This window comes from Hyposmocoma kahamanoa, unplaced genomic scaffold, assembly GCF_003589595.1.
Source record: "Hyposmocoma kahamanoa isolate Upper Pololo Valley unplaced genomic scaffold, ASM358959v1 91, whole genome shotgun sequence".
NCBI classification, from domain to species: Eukaryota; Metazoa; Arthropoda; class Insecta; order Lepidoptera; family Cosmopterigidae; genus Hyposmocoma; species Hyposmocoma kahamanoa.
Window position 1 is genome coordinate 4067166 of NW_020654684.1, and position 15573 is coordinate 4082738.

General features: G+C 36.0%; 1 long non-coding RNA gene across 1 annotated transcript in view; it reads left to right on the forward strand.

Annotated features, from left to right (window-relative positions):
- Window positions 1-4416, forward strand: part of LOC113236320 — a 9217-nt gene extending 4801 nt beyond the window's left edge. Inside the window, exons 2-3 of the long non-coding RNA XR_003310934.1 lie at window positions 1560-1718; window positions 4349-4416. This is a non-coding gene — a long non-coding RNA (uncharacterized LOC113236320). The remainder of the gene's footprint in view (window positions 1-1559; window positions 1719-4348) is intronic.
- The last annotated feature ends 11157 nt before the right edge of the window (window positions 4417-15573 follow it).

Below are 15573 nucleotides of genomic sequence, written 5' to 3' on the forward strand. Positions count from 1 at the left end.
TTTTTTTTAACGATTTTTTGTTATCATTTAACGTATTAAGAATTAAGTCTTTTTAATGTTCATCAGCTAAGCAAGATGTCATAACCCTTGATATTGTTTTGTGGTCCCTGTTTCACAATTAAAAAAGAAGAAAGTCCACGAAACAAAAAAGTAAGTCCCTTTAAAAAGTAAGTTACTAAAAAATTTTTTTTTTTTAAATATTAAGCGACGGGTCGAACAAGTCGTGTACCCGGTGGAAAGCGTCACGCCTGTCCATAACAGTAGCACTGCCGCTCGAAGGCTACTGCTACGGCGTCCATCTCTCTGAGACATAGTTGACAAGTCCCATGTGCCTGTAATTTCACCAGCACCCTTACCCTTCAAAACTGTAACACGGTAATGTGGCAGTACTACCCTGGACGAACTCACAAGGAGCTCTACTGCTACTAGTGATTTTTGAATATGATTTTCGGAACGAAAATGGCTCAAATGCTAATCCGTCAGTGGCAGCGTGTTGTCTTTGCAAATGCAGATTCAACAATAAATGCGGCGTTAATATTTCGACGCGGGAGTAGAATTTTTAAACTGAAAGAACAAAATGAAAGGGACCTTTATGAATCAGTGCTATTCGAGCTTTAATTGCACAATTTCATCTTCACCACAGTGTGACTAATGTAACAAAATATTTTTTTAAGATGGTTTTACGGTATAAACTCATTTTTTAATTTTTTGATTTGGGTCGCTTTCATTGTAAGGGTGCGAAGTATTAGTCGGATAATTGCGTCATATTGCGTCATGCGTTAGAAGAAACATACCGACGCCGCCATGCGTTAGAACAGTACCGACGGATAGAAAGAGACAAATTTCATTCATTAAAATACAATAGATGAATGCGTATGGTAAAAAGAAACAGAGATAACTTTAAATATGTGTTTTTTAGAGGACATTAGTTTTATTAATGGATATTAAATGGAAATTTGTGTATTTTGTATGTTTGAAGATATGAAGTTAACGAAACCATATTACGTTATTATGTACTAAGTTTTAAATAATAGTTTTATTATGAACTAGTGTATTTTGGCAAAGTAATCGATAATATTTATTTTTCATTAAATGTTCACACGCATATTACATGAATAAAATAATAATAAATTTAGTAAATTATAACATAGTAATAAGAATATGGCATTAAGTACTTTATCATTTGCAATAACATGCCTGAATTTCACAATTTTTTCAAGTTACGTAATTTGGTTGTATTATGATACTCAATAGAGATGTGATGTGACTATTTATTTTCGTTAAATGACATCAGCTGATCGAAACTGTTCATGGCGAAATTTCCATAAATAACGTAGTTTGTACTAAAACAACTTTGCTAAATAGTTTCATACCATTAACTGAATCCGACCTTCAAATATGACTACACCTTGCTGTTACACCCTGTATACTTTGGTAATGGCGTAGTATTTGTAAGCCAGACCTTTTCATTTGAACCTTTTAGAGGCTTAATTATTTTGTACCAATTTTACGTACGTATATTTTGGATAAAAAAACTAACTGTGGACGTTTATTCACAGGGTGCTCTCGCGGTGCGCGGTGACAATTTATCGAATCTTATGGCACAGCCACACAAGTGCGTGTGTCCGGAGTCGGACTGTATTCCATACTGGAACGTGCCAATGCTCGTATACTGCCAGTACCATATTACGGCAGCAATACCAGAGTGGCTTCCGAGCGTAAGTGAAAATCAATTATACACTTTAATTTAAAAAAATACTTAAATTGTGGAACTTTCGGTATTTCATTTACCACACCTGATTACCGAACCTGGTGGCCGAACGGGTACCATGCCGGACTGCCACGTAGAGGTCCCAGGTTCGATTCTTGCGCCGGGAGAAATATATAAATTTATATTAATGACTTACATCATGGAGGGTATAAAACATGAGACAGTATTTGAATATTTTATTGAATGTCAAGATGTTTCACCACCACGATATTCAAGTACTTTTTTGTGAAATTACTCTACTAGTTTTGTGATAATAAAAATTAATAACAAACATCTAGAGAAATTCGTGAGGTCCGCTGGTTCGTTTCGTGACTTAGTTGGCATAGCGTCTAACACGGTTTGCTAGAAGACGTCGGTCCGAATCCGGCCGGATCGTGGGATTTTTTCTGGATGTTGGTTCTTTGTATTATTATTAATTATGAGATAGTATTGTTTGCTGATGATACTTACTTATTATTTAAAGTTAAAAGGCATCAATGTTCCTACGACGAGGTCAACAATGCAATATCTAAAGTTGTTGATTGGTTTGCTGTTAATAACCTGCTCCTTAATGAGAAAAACACAAATAGTGTGAAATTTACGTTACTCAATGTTAGAGAGACGGTTACAAACATTGTAGTCAAAAACGAACAATTGAACCTTGTGGATACAGTTGTATTTCTAAGTATAACGTTAGATGCTAAATTGCAATGGGGTCCGCATATAAGTAAGTTACTCGTATCAAAGGCTCAGGTCTGCAGTGTACGCGATTAAAAGAAAAGGGAAACTTTCCGACGTCTAACCGCTAGGTTGGTTTACTTCAGCTACTTTCACTGTCTAATGACATATCGTCGACTTTCTCAAACTCGTATCTTAAAGCACAAGTTACTGAAATGTGAAAAATGGACTGTATATGCAAATGCTGCAGGCCATTACACATCACATTTCCTTGATAATTACGCACTGGCTTTTAGCTATTCTTAAAGTAATGCATCCAAATGAACACCCGTGATAAGAAACTTAAAATAAATAACATGTTTTGCCATCTCCTGAGTGATCACTCTTTATAAGATACGAGTTTGAGAAAGTAAGGCGACGATATGACATTTTGCTTTTGGGTAATGCCGCCGATATCAATGAAATATTTGCCCTGCAGAAACGTGCGGTTAGGGCAATTTACAATCTGGGCCCAGAGTATCTCTGAGAGATAAGTTTCCATTTCAAATTTCCTAAATTATCATTCTTACGCTAGCGTCACAGTAAATTTATGGAAGTGTAATTTATGTCAAGAGGAATAGCAATTTCATTATGAAAAATGGTGACGAACATAACATTAATACGAGAAATAAAAATAAACTAGCTGTTCTTGATAGTCGTCTCCACAAAGTCACAAAGTCATTTAAGGGGCAATGTATACGCTTCTACAACTAGATTCCGGTTGAGATACAAAATTTGCCTTTCACGAGGTTTATAACTACAGTGATACAAAAACTTTGTACTATTATACAACTTCTGCGTACTTGGATGACAAAAATCCGTGGCAATAACCCGTTGAGCTCATGGTGCTGGTCTCGATCTCTAATGTTTGAAAACAAAAAAATATATATTGTAAATGTTGAATGCGTACAAATGTTATTTACAAAGAGCAACCCCTGGGGTTTCTTGTTCATTCTCCTCAGGGCAATCTGCCTTACGAATGAGCGGTAGAGTTTAACCAATGTGACGATTTCAAGTGTAATAATGCTTACTTATGAAATAAATATTATTTTGATTTTATCATTATTACGTTTTATCGTAATAATTTTTATCAATATTTCTAAATAGAAAATATTACGGTTACCATTGTGATAATATTATTTCTAGCTACAATTCACTGTTTTGTGTTACATTTATTCATTGAGTATCAAAACGTCCTGCTTTTTAAACAATTATTGTTGTAAAACGTAGCTAATTTCATGAAAAAGGTAAAGCCGAGACTCTGTTTTGTTTATATTCATGAACTATGATATATGAGGTAGAGAACAATTATGATAAAGTTGTTAACAAAATACTTTTTATATAATACATAAACCCTCTTTAATCAACCACTCAGGTCGACCTCCTTGCAAGTAACGATCCTCCGCTTTTGCGTAGTTTGCCCATGGCCGTACCCCACGACGGTTAAGATCTCAGCTTATTGTCATCAGTGACTACTTTCCACTTTTAGCTTGCTCATTGCTATTATTGAGTTGTCGCCGACTTTGTTTAGGCATAGATCAACCAATTTAACCACCCCCAATTTGAAGATCAACACCTCATACGGTCCATAAAAGTCTACGTAGTGTCTTGCCTATGATCCGTGGTTAGTATAGAAAACGGTTCGTGGTGTAGGTGCCTCGAGACAATCAAGATTATCTCAACTATTACAATAAAAACAATAGCAAAATTTAATTTCGTACCACACATCAGAAAATAGCGATGTAAATTATAATAGCTTCACGCTGTCAGTTTTGGTACTTTAGAAAACACCAGACTATTTCTTGTTGTAATAACAACAACAACGACAACTTTTGAAATATAAAATCGATTTATTAGTGCTTAAGATCCGCACAATTTTAGATCTCGGCCGCAACTCACAGGGACAGCAGGCCCTCGTGCAACGGCGGCAGGCGGCGCAGGCCCGCGCCTCGACAGTCCAGAAGCGCGCCGCCGCCGCAAGCGCAGCCCTCGGCGGCGCACGGGCCGCCGCCGGCGCCGCCCGCTGCCGCCAGCAGCGCCAGCGCCGCGGCCAGCGCCAGCGCGCGCCGCATCCTTCACCTGCCGCGCATCGTCGCGGCCGCGGCCTCCCGCGCCACTAGCTCACTCACTGCACTGCACTCGCTGCGCTGCTAACGCCCCGGTCGCCCTGGGCGCGGTTCGCCGGCGGCGAGGCGACTGCCGCTGCGGGTACGCGATTCGCTCGATATCGGCGCACGTGGTGCTGCCGGCGACGTGCGGCGGTCAATGAAACAACGTACGAACAGAGTGCGCGCCGCGCGGGGACTGCCGCGGCCGCCGCGTGTTGTTGTCGGCCTCCCCCGCGCCGCCGCCGCCGCCGTTGCCGGAGCCGTGATGTCTGTCGCATCCTCCTGCCGCCTAAGCTCCTTTCACTCGCGACCGTCCGTTGCTTTACTCGCGCCGAGTTTTGATTGTTTATTATAAATTATTATCCGCCTTTTGATTATTTTATGCGATAGGTAATGTTAAAATGTGACAATTATTTATTATGTAAAGGAATGACTGAATTCATATTAATATTTTTGTACGAGTCAACTTCCGAACGATCGGTTATGAACGCAAATTTCAAAAAAAAGAGGAAGATATTAACGTTTACTTACGTTTTGCTACGCGGCCTAATGGCGGTGCTTTTTTCCATTACAAAGCTACACTTTAGAAATTTAATTAAGAGAGAAAACCTGTGATTTGTCTTGTAATTTTATATTGATTATGATAAGCAATAAAGAATATTGAAAGTGTTCTTTGTAGTGCAAGTTTTTTATTTGGGAATACGATAAACCTACATGGCGTTAATACCGCAGTAGTAAGGATGTTTTGCACCGGTTTCTACACAAATATGAAGGAGAGCTTTCATTTGTAAGAAATAATAATTTCTTTACTATGGCATCGGAGGAAGACTTTTCGACATCGACGCTATAAACGACGCTCAGTTATTGTAAGTTAATTCGCTCAGTTCATAAAGAGGTAATTGTTGAACAAATATATCATATTTCAGGGTGAATAAAGATTTTTATGATTACTTTGTTTTATTATTCAACCCTTCGTAAAGTACCGGATAGACTTGAAATCTAGTATGTTAATGAAAGTACGACCTTCCTCTTCCTCTTCTTCTTATCATATCGATTCATATCATATCATATCGACATATATTTAAATACAATAGTGGCCCAGAACTCAGCCAAGTCGACCGCGTCACTAGCAGCCGCCATTATTTAGAGGATTTTATGCTCACGCGGGAGCAGCAAACACTGCGTTACCGTGTTTCGGATGACAGGTCTCGGCCATAAGCTAAGTCCAGGAATGTGTGGTCGCCCTTGTGTTTCCTCTCGGTGAGTTTCTTGGACACACAAGACATCGCATCGCAGCGTTCGGAAAGAATTTGTGATTTGTTTTGTGAGAAACCCTCTACGTTAATCGAGACTACGCACAGAGCCGGCTCCAGTGCTGAACGGTGGGACATGCTTGCCATCGTGGTGAAAGGATTTGCCAATGAGCCGATTGTTGCCCAGGGTGCGCCAGACGTACAGGAAAAGAATGGTACGTCGTGCCGGGAAGGCTCCCTTCTCGCACCCCAAAAGTACGATGTACGAGACAGTACAATAAATCATTAATACTGTGATCGTTGAGCGTAGATACGTATACGCACACACCTGCTTATCAATAATATCCTTCGTTGCCACTAGTTCTATTGAATAGTCCTATTATAGAACTACTGGGACTTTCTTCCCCATTCGTTCTATTAAGTTCTATTGCAATAAATAATAGAACTAGTGGGAAAAATCATTTCCCAATAGTTATATTGACTTTGTTCTATTTTTATCCCAAAAATAATTTAACCTTAATGTATGTACGGTTGAAGAATATGTATAACCGATACATATAATTAACGTAAACTTGATAAATTAAAATAAAAAAAATCGAAAATTGTGAACTTGACTAAGTAAAATTTAAAAATAATAAAAATTAATCAAACATTGTAGCCTTGACAAAATAAAATTAAAAATTATACAAAAAAATGATCAAACATTGCAGACTTGATAAAATAATTTTTTTTTTTAATTATAAAAATTTGTTAATTTCACAAATTATAATTTAAAAAAATAATCTAAAATTGTATTGTTGTTGTGTAACTTGACAATTATAAACTAAAAAATTATCAACATAGTCAAAAATTATAAACTTGACAAAATAAAAAAATATATAATTAAAAATTTATAAAAATTTTAAACTTGACAAATTAAAATTAATAATGATCAAATACTGTACACTTGACAAATTAAAATTAAAAATGATCAAAAACTGTGAACTTGACAAAACAAATTTAAAAATAATAAAAAAATGATCGACAATTGTAAACTGGAGAAAATAAAATAAAAAATTATAAAAAGAATTATCAAATTTTTTTAATTTTAATTTGTGAAGTTTACAGTATTTGATCATTGTTTATCCTCCTTAATTTTAATTTGTCAAGTTTACAATTTTTGATTGGTTTTTTATTTTAATTCGTCAAGTTTACAACTTTTGATTAGTTTTTTTTATTTTAATTTGTCAAGTTTACAATTTTTGATTAGTTTTTTATTTTCATTTGTCAAGTTAATAATTTTTGATTAATTTTTTAAATAATTTTTGTAACAAAATCACATAACAGGCAACTCATATTAGTTCCGTCACGCACCGCTAGATGGCATTGGCGTCGAAACAGCAAATTCTGCATCGCGGTATTAAGATTTTCCCTCGCGGAATGACTACTGGCGGCAATGCGAATACTAATTAATCCAACGTACTACGCAACTAGCTTTGCTTCCGTCTTCGGAACTGTGCCCACTGTGCGGACATGCGCATTTGTGTGCGTGTAAATTTGCCAGATGCAGCGAATAAACTTCCGTAATATTTTCTGTTAATTTCTATGATACAAATATCACAAACTGGATATTTTATTTTGGAATGTGGGTACTTAAGTGTTATTTGATTATCAAACAAATTATATGCAATATAATTTAATATTGAATTGTTATTATTTGATTTACATACACATTACATAAAGGAAAAAATATTTTATTAAGATATTTTAAAAATTGAAAATCTTTGATACTTAATTCAAAATATTACAATTACATTTACACAATATCATAATAACCTTTATATTGTACAATTTTTTTATAATACTACCGTTCCGCGTCTATACATCGAGCATTCGTTTCTAATTTACCTGTGAAGTTGTTACATTATAATCATTGCTTATGACACGTGCATACAACAATGAAAGTTCTCTGTATCTATAGAGTGAATCACAAAAAATATCGAGTTAATAAATTACAAAACAGTTAAATTATCAATAGGTGACTGAGAAAAGAAATTCCATCTCATGTTCTTGGTTTTTGGGAATAACTTTTACACTACTTAAAGACACAAGACGGCATTTTTAAGACGAGAGGACGTTGACAAAATTTGCGGCTGAGCTGTTTAATCGTCATCGTAAATTATCAATATTGATGGCTAATTGTCGAAGGTAAGTTTGTGTATTACCTACCTATGTTGAACGGTAAAAAATATTATTTTCATGCGTACTTAGAACTTACGAATTTTGATTTCATCAATAATAAGATTGAAAATTCACCGGTATAAGAGTGAAGGTCGTGCAGACGATTTTAGTTCTTGTTATGTGCTGTATAACATTTAAATTAGTTTATTCCCGCTTTCGCGGCCCACTCGATTGATATGACGATACCATTTACATGTTTTACGTTACATATTATAAATATATAATATTTGTAAAAATGACAGTATGATTTTGATCTAATTGATTGTTAGGTTACTTCTGCAAAACACACACAAAATCCAGAAAGGACTTCGTACAGACAGAGAATAAATAGTTGATGTCGTTGTTTTTTTTTATTACGAGAACTGATTTTGATATTGAACTAAATAATTACACATAATCGTAGGTATTTTACATAAGAGCAAAAGAAATTTAAATCAAATAAATAAAATTTTAAATTTAAAGTAATTTAACACATAGATAACACGATTATGGTATTGGTTTTTGTCTTTGACTCGACAAGAAGATTAGAGCAATCTGTTTATTATCTGTTCTATTTACCAAACAAATACGAGTATAATAGGTATCGTGCTTTATGAAATTTCATTAGAGACACAAATTTTGTGTGGAATAGAAAAAACTGTGAAGTCGCCATTAGGACTAATAAATTTACAACTAGTTCCAGTACAGTAAGTATTGTGTTATGTTTATACAGGGGTGATAAAAAACCACTGACCATTTTAAAGGAGCACACTGCATAATGGAAATAAAAAATACATGTTCGGTTTTTTTTTTCAAATACTTAACACATAAATAAGTTATGACGTCTCAAAGTTTTATATCTTAAATTTTATTTACTATCTTCAATTTTCATAAATTTCGTGGAAAGATTACTAGAAATTCACAGTTTCCAGAATATATCGGAAATAAAGCATAAATCATACTGTCATTTTTACAAATATTATATATTTATAATATGTAATGTAAAACATGTAGGTTAGGTTAGGTTCTCCCCCCGGGCGTGCATCTGGTGTGTTATGCTGATGACACCCTGGTGCTCACCGGAGGGGAGGACTTCGAGAGGACCATCCGGCTCGCTGAGCTCGCGGTTTCTCGAGTCGTCGAAAAAATAAAGGAGCTGGGTTTGCGAGTAGCGCCTCAGAAAACTGAGGCGAAGTTAGGTTAGGTTAGGTTTTTTTTTTAAAGTTCATGAGTACTGCTCGACATGGGGTCTGCGCTAATGGGATACACTTCTCCCATGTCTGCCTGTTATTGATGGTGAAGAGTGTTTTAGTATGGAAATGGATGACATGATTTAGTGTGAGTAATAAGAATATAAGAATGGAAATAAATGCTTACTGAGAAGCATAGAGAGTGTTTAGATAAATAATACGTTGGATGTATAGATAGTGTGAGAAGAAGATGAAAAACAAAAAATTCATATATATTTATAAGTACCGCGAAAGTATGGAGAAAATTAGAAGTGAAAGTGTGAGAACGAATGTTTACATAAATGTTAATGGTCGAAAAGAAGCGGGAATATGAAATTGTATAATGAGCGTTAGCAAGGGTCAGAGTATACTATATAGAGTGGAAGTGTAGAGTAATTAGAAAGTGGAATATACAATGCGAGAGCGTATTTTCAAAAGCATTTGGATAACTCTAGGGCATTGGTTAGATGTAGCACTGTGGTTCGACGGTGACTTATTTAAATTATATCTTTTGTTATGTGTCATGCAGTTGTAACACGAATTTATCGACTGATCCTTTTTTACAGGACATTCTCTGTATATATGAGTTGTAGCAGAACAATGGGAGCAAGCAGGATTGTTTTGGGAGCATCGTTTCTTAGTATGTCCAAACTGTAGGCAGTTGTAGCATTGAAGTAGAGGAATATATTCTTCCACGTGGATTCTCTGGTGGTCAACGTTGAGTTTTTCATTTTTCATAATGTCACGGAATAATGCTGGAGATGCCATAAAGGTGAGGATTTTTGTTGTTTCTCATGAATCTGAATGCCAATGGAGAAGAGTCATCGGTAAGATTCTTAATGCAGTCATTTTGGTTATACAAGATATTCGTTAGTAAATCAGATGGAGTGTCCTGAGATATGCCTTTTAGTATGAACATAGGCTTAAGTTTTTTAGATATCTCAGCTTTGATCTCTGCTGCATTGCTGTTCACTTTTTGAAGTGTTTCATCTCTTTGAACTTCAGTATCAAACTCGACTCTGAGTTTGTTATTGGAGACATATTTGACGCTCGCAGGGGAGAAGTTGGTGTCTCGGAATGAAATAGACTTTTTCCATTTTTGTAGAGTTTCAGCTGGGCTGTGAACTTCCTTCGTTGGTGAGATTATCAGAGCAGGCTTGGTTGTGGGGATAATTTCTTTGGGGTTGGTAGTTTGCTTGCGTGTCACGGTGGCATATGTGGGTGTGGACACATTACCCGTAGGCTTATTTATTTTTGAAAGTTGCTGAGTTATGGTATCCTTTATAATAGAGACCACTCTGTCTTCGCGTATAATTGCTTGGCTGCTTTGAGGTTTCTTGTTGTTGTTTGTTCGGAATTCCTCTGTGATGGTCATTATCTTCTTAGCAAATTCAATAATACTTTCTTTGTTTAGTTTCGTGACGCTTTTACCTTCGGAGACTTTATGGGTTATTTTCTTAGCGTAGTCGCAAACCCTCTGGCAGAATATAGAAACGGAATCTGGCTCTTCATATTCAGTGTCACAGGGATCGTCAAGTCCCTCTTCATCAGATAAGGCGAGAGAAATTGGCTCGAGGTTACGTGAGAAGTTATCCATTTTGAAGCCACTTACACAATAGTTTAGGTAGTATATCTTACCAGGTGAGAGAATTGTGATCCCAGGTAGTTGTAATCACCGCAATCCAACACACAGCACACCCGACACAACACCGATAGCACGGATTTGCAATTAAGACACAGGTCACTATGATAGTCCACTATTAGTCAGAGTTGTCCATTTAAAGTCAATTGGGTCACAAGAAAGTGAATGAGTTGCCAAAGTCACCAGTAAGCCACCGAAGTCACCGGGAGAGGCGACCAATCGCCGATAAGTCAGCAACTCCGTCCACCTCGGCGACCTCTCGGCGACTTGGTCCACCGATAAGTCGCCAAAGTCACCAGAGGAGGTGACAAACCGCCGAAGGGTCAGCAACCTCGTCCACCTCAGCGACCGTTTTTGGTGACTTGCCCACTGATGTATGGAGTGGTGTACAGCGAATTAAAAACGCTCCCGACTCTACGACCGATCGAAGAAGACTGGTCCGGTTAGGTTAGGTTTTTTTTTAAAGTTTTTAAATGGATGACGTGATTTAGTGTGAGTTAATATAAGAATGGAAATAAATGCTTACTGAGAAACATAGAGAGTGTTTAGATAAGTAATACGTTGGATGTATAGATAGTGTGAGAAGATGAAAGATAAATAATACTTATATATTTATAAGTACCGCGAGAGTATGGAGAAACTTAGAAGTGAAAGTGTGAGAACAAATGTTTACATAAATGTTAATGGTCGAAAAGAAGCGGGAATATGAAATTGTATAATGAGCGTGTAACGATCGCCCCCCCCACCCCGAATTCAATATATCGCCGTCGTCGCCTTCCAAACATCATCATAATCCACGCCGACAACACTCGAACGAACGATGACCAATACCATGACCAGGACTTTATCATAACAGTAACACATATATAAAACTTATATGTGTATATATGTATATAAGTAATATACATATAATAATCTAAAATATATAAACCCAAGCATCAAAGTATACAAGATACTATGGATCTATTAAATGGCCATATTAAATTTTTGTTATATGATCGTCTAGTTTGATTAGGACCTTATTATTAACATTACGTTGTGTTTTAAGTAAATAAGTAAGTAGGTAACCCGCGATTCTTTAAGAGGTACGTGAGATAATCATATAAATATAGTGGTGCTGTATAGATTTTTTTCAAAAAGACATGTAAATATATTGGAAGGGGATTAAGGAATAAGGAAAGGATGCCGACCTCATGTAAAAAATTATATTTTGAGGTATACGAAGCCCCCACAACAGTCTGCTTGTGTAGATGTTATTTCACTACAGACCACCTCCGCTCACGTATCGTGTATGACGCGCCGGTTACATACTCCGGGGCGTAGAAGGTATAGAAATAATTAACACCTACGCTATTAAATGATGATTGTTTTAAACAATAGATATTCGTTATACGGAATACCTTAAGTATAAATGTCCTGCCATGTCTGTGACGTAGTATAAAGACAATCAACAGTATGTTCTGCATTGTAGTGCAAATAACATTTCAATGTATATGAAATGATACAACTCGACGACTTCAATTGATGAATACATATACCAGTCCCTGGTTCACATAGAACAGACCAGCACGACGATGTAGCCATGGCATTGGAGCCGGCTCTGGAACTGTAGACTGTAACATTGTATGTATCGTCTCAACGAATACAATATAGCCCACAAGGTCCAGCAGACAGGGAGAGCATGTTGCTACTCATATTGTGTCAACCCAGGCGAGCACAATATAGTCTGCAATACTAGTAAGTCTATGCAAACCAGTACATTGATGATGCAGCGGCAATCAGAAGTATTGTTTAGTGTACCACATCTCGGTCTTTCACGAGAATGGGTATCTTAACAGGAACAATCAATCAGGAACGTTGTAGAACAATAAAAGTATTTGTTATACCTTATTGTAATTAGTAGATATGAAACTGTTAATAGTGTCATAGCTCCGCTCACAAAATACAGCGATGTCATTTAAACTCAAGTATAAATACATAGAAATCCGGAGATATCCGGGGACAGGATTGAGAGTAACTAATTGATGCAAGAAGAGAAATAATATCCATTAATGTAAACTAGTTTTACACATGGTTTATATAAGTAAAGAAACAAGAAGACCGAGGATAAAGGTAAAGGAAGAAGAATAGGCCCACCTCATAACCCTGCCTAGTCTTTACTAATAAGAATCCCTATTATACACCTTGAGTACAGCAAGTAGAGAAGAAATCAATTAATTATAATATATACCATAATCACATAGGTGATAATTCAGCATTTGAAATATAATTTCGCTATCCGATAAGCCTTGGTAGTAGACTTACCTAAGTTGGGTTAGTGTTCACCAAGCACTGAAAGTTAATCTAGTATTAACTTACAGAAGCCTAAGTTAAATACCAACCAATCCGACCACGCGGCTAATTATCTCAGTAGCAACTTATACACTCGAGGTCCTAAATCTTTATGGAAATGGAAAGACCATCCATATAAGATCATGAACACTGTCACTGTGTATTGTAGTAGGTACTTCTATTAATTATCGGCTAGCTCTAGGAATACGCTAATCAGACATAAACGAGATATACATAGATATCAAGGCATAAATCTGACAGGGCGATGGAAGGAACACAGGTGATCCAACATCATCGCAAATAACTTAGTATCATCTTCCACAAAGGCTTTTAATTTGACAAGACAAGATTTTATAATTTGTAATAAATATGCCAAATATCAGCCTAAGATAATAAATCAATCAAACTTCATTGGTTTTCTAATTCCATTCTGCAGATGTCCACTAATTTAGCAGAAAGGGCATGAAATTAAATACACAATATTACGTATTAATATATCTTTAATAAATAATTTTACCTCACCTTAGATACCTTAAACCAATACTGATAATACCCAAGTAGAAAGATATAATAAACCGCTACTGTTATCCTTCGTACAATACATTGATCAAGTATATTGTACCAAGTTGTCACAGTTTACCTTACCTTATAATTAAATAAAACAACATTGCTTAATGTATGGACACCTTCAGAATGTGCGTGTAATCTATAAATTTGCAATTACTCCAGGTGTCCTAACTACTGTGAACTCTACATTAAAATTAATTGATTGAATAAAACTAAATTAAATGAAAACTATATTTTATAGTTTAGTTGAAGTAATAAATAATAAATTCAACGTAGCAAAATGCCATTATTATAATTAAAATGTGACAATAAAGGTCAAAGTTAGATATACGAAATAATTTGATAACTTCAAAACAATATAAATACTCTATAAAAATGTTATAAAGTACAATTTTATCTCATTGTTAAACAAAATCAAAGTTTAGTGTTTGCTAGATAATTTAAGTTATTTTTCAGTAACTGTTCATTCAACTAATAAAAGAATATCAGTCGAATAAGGTTTCGCAATATTATATTAGAATGTATCAAAAAGAATACACAACGCACGTAAAACTGTTAAAAAAAAAAACGTAAACAAATCTCAACGATAGATACCCAAAATAAGTAGGTATCCTATCATAGTAAATGCAAATCACATACCCGGGAGGTGACCTCTCACCTATTACAAGACATCTAGAAGGCTGCACCTACAAGGAAATCTGCCAGGAACATAGACCAGGAACTGAAGACCCATATCAGCTCCAGATTTGAATTAAAGTCTTATTAACACTGTCTCACACACGCGCTCGCGGACACTGACTCTAACTATCAAACGTAAATATTATATAAATTAACACACGACGCTTCCTGAGGACTATATTATTGCACAACTATATTATTAATGTCCTAACAAAATATTATATACACAGCTGAAGGCCTAAATCTATTCTAGATTCGGATTACAGTCTTAACCCTATCACACGCGCTTTACGAACATTAATGTCCTAACAAAAGTATTTTATACACGGCTGAAGACCTAAATCACTTCTAGATTCGAATTGGGGTCTTAATACTGTATAACTCGCGCGCTAAAGCAGTAATCTACCTATGGTTACAAATTTAAGCACTATATAGACTAACTCGCGGCGTTTCCTAAATACTAGATTATTTATAAACAAATTCAGTACGAATGCCCTAATAAAGTATTAGACACGCATTCCCGATCTCTCGCTAAATCACCCGAAAATAACAATTCCTTAAATTTCACACGCGACGTCTCCTAAATGTCTAACGGCTTAAACCCTAAATTAAACTACAATTATTATACTAGATTTTATCTATTAGCGCGAACGACACTAAAACTTAGATTTTCACACAAGCTTCTCTTTGTTACTAAAATCAACCGCGATTTGAGACCCAGCCTTCCAATTTTTCAGGTGCTGTCGATCACGTCTTGGGCCCCACTCACTCATGATTTCAGTACCCTTAGCATCACACCTTCCTTCCCCGCTTCGTCTCCTCACCGAATGTTCTAGAATGTTCCAAAAAACCCTTGAAAACACCCCGGTCACACGGTCCCAAATCAATAAATCCTGCATGAAGTGTTTTCTTCAAATTTCTTGGTTCCCAATCATTAAATCATATATGAAGTGCTCTCTAAGAGAGAAGTGATTTCTAGGAGAATTTCTAGGGCTGACAAAACTCCGTAACGTTTCATTGAGTACCCTAGACTCAGCAGTGGAACGTTGTCATAGAATAATAATTAATATAGAAAATTAACCCAATACGTATATATAAA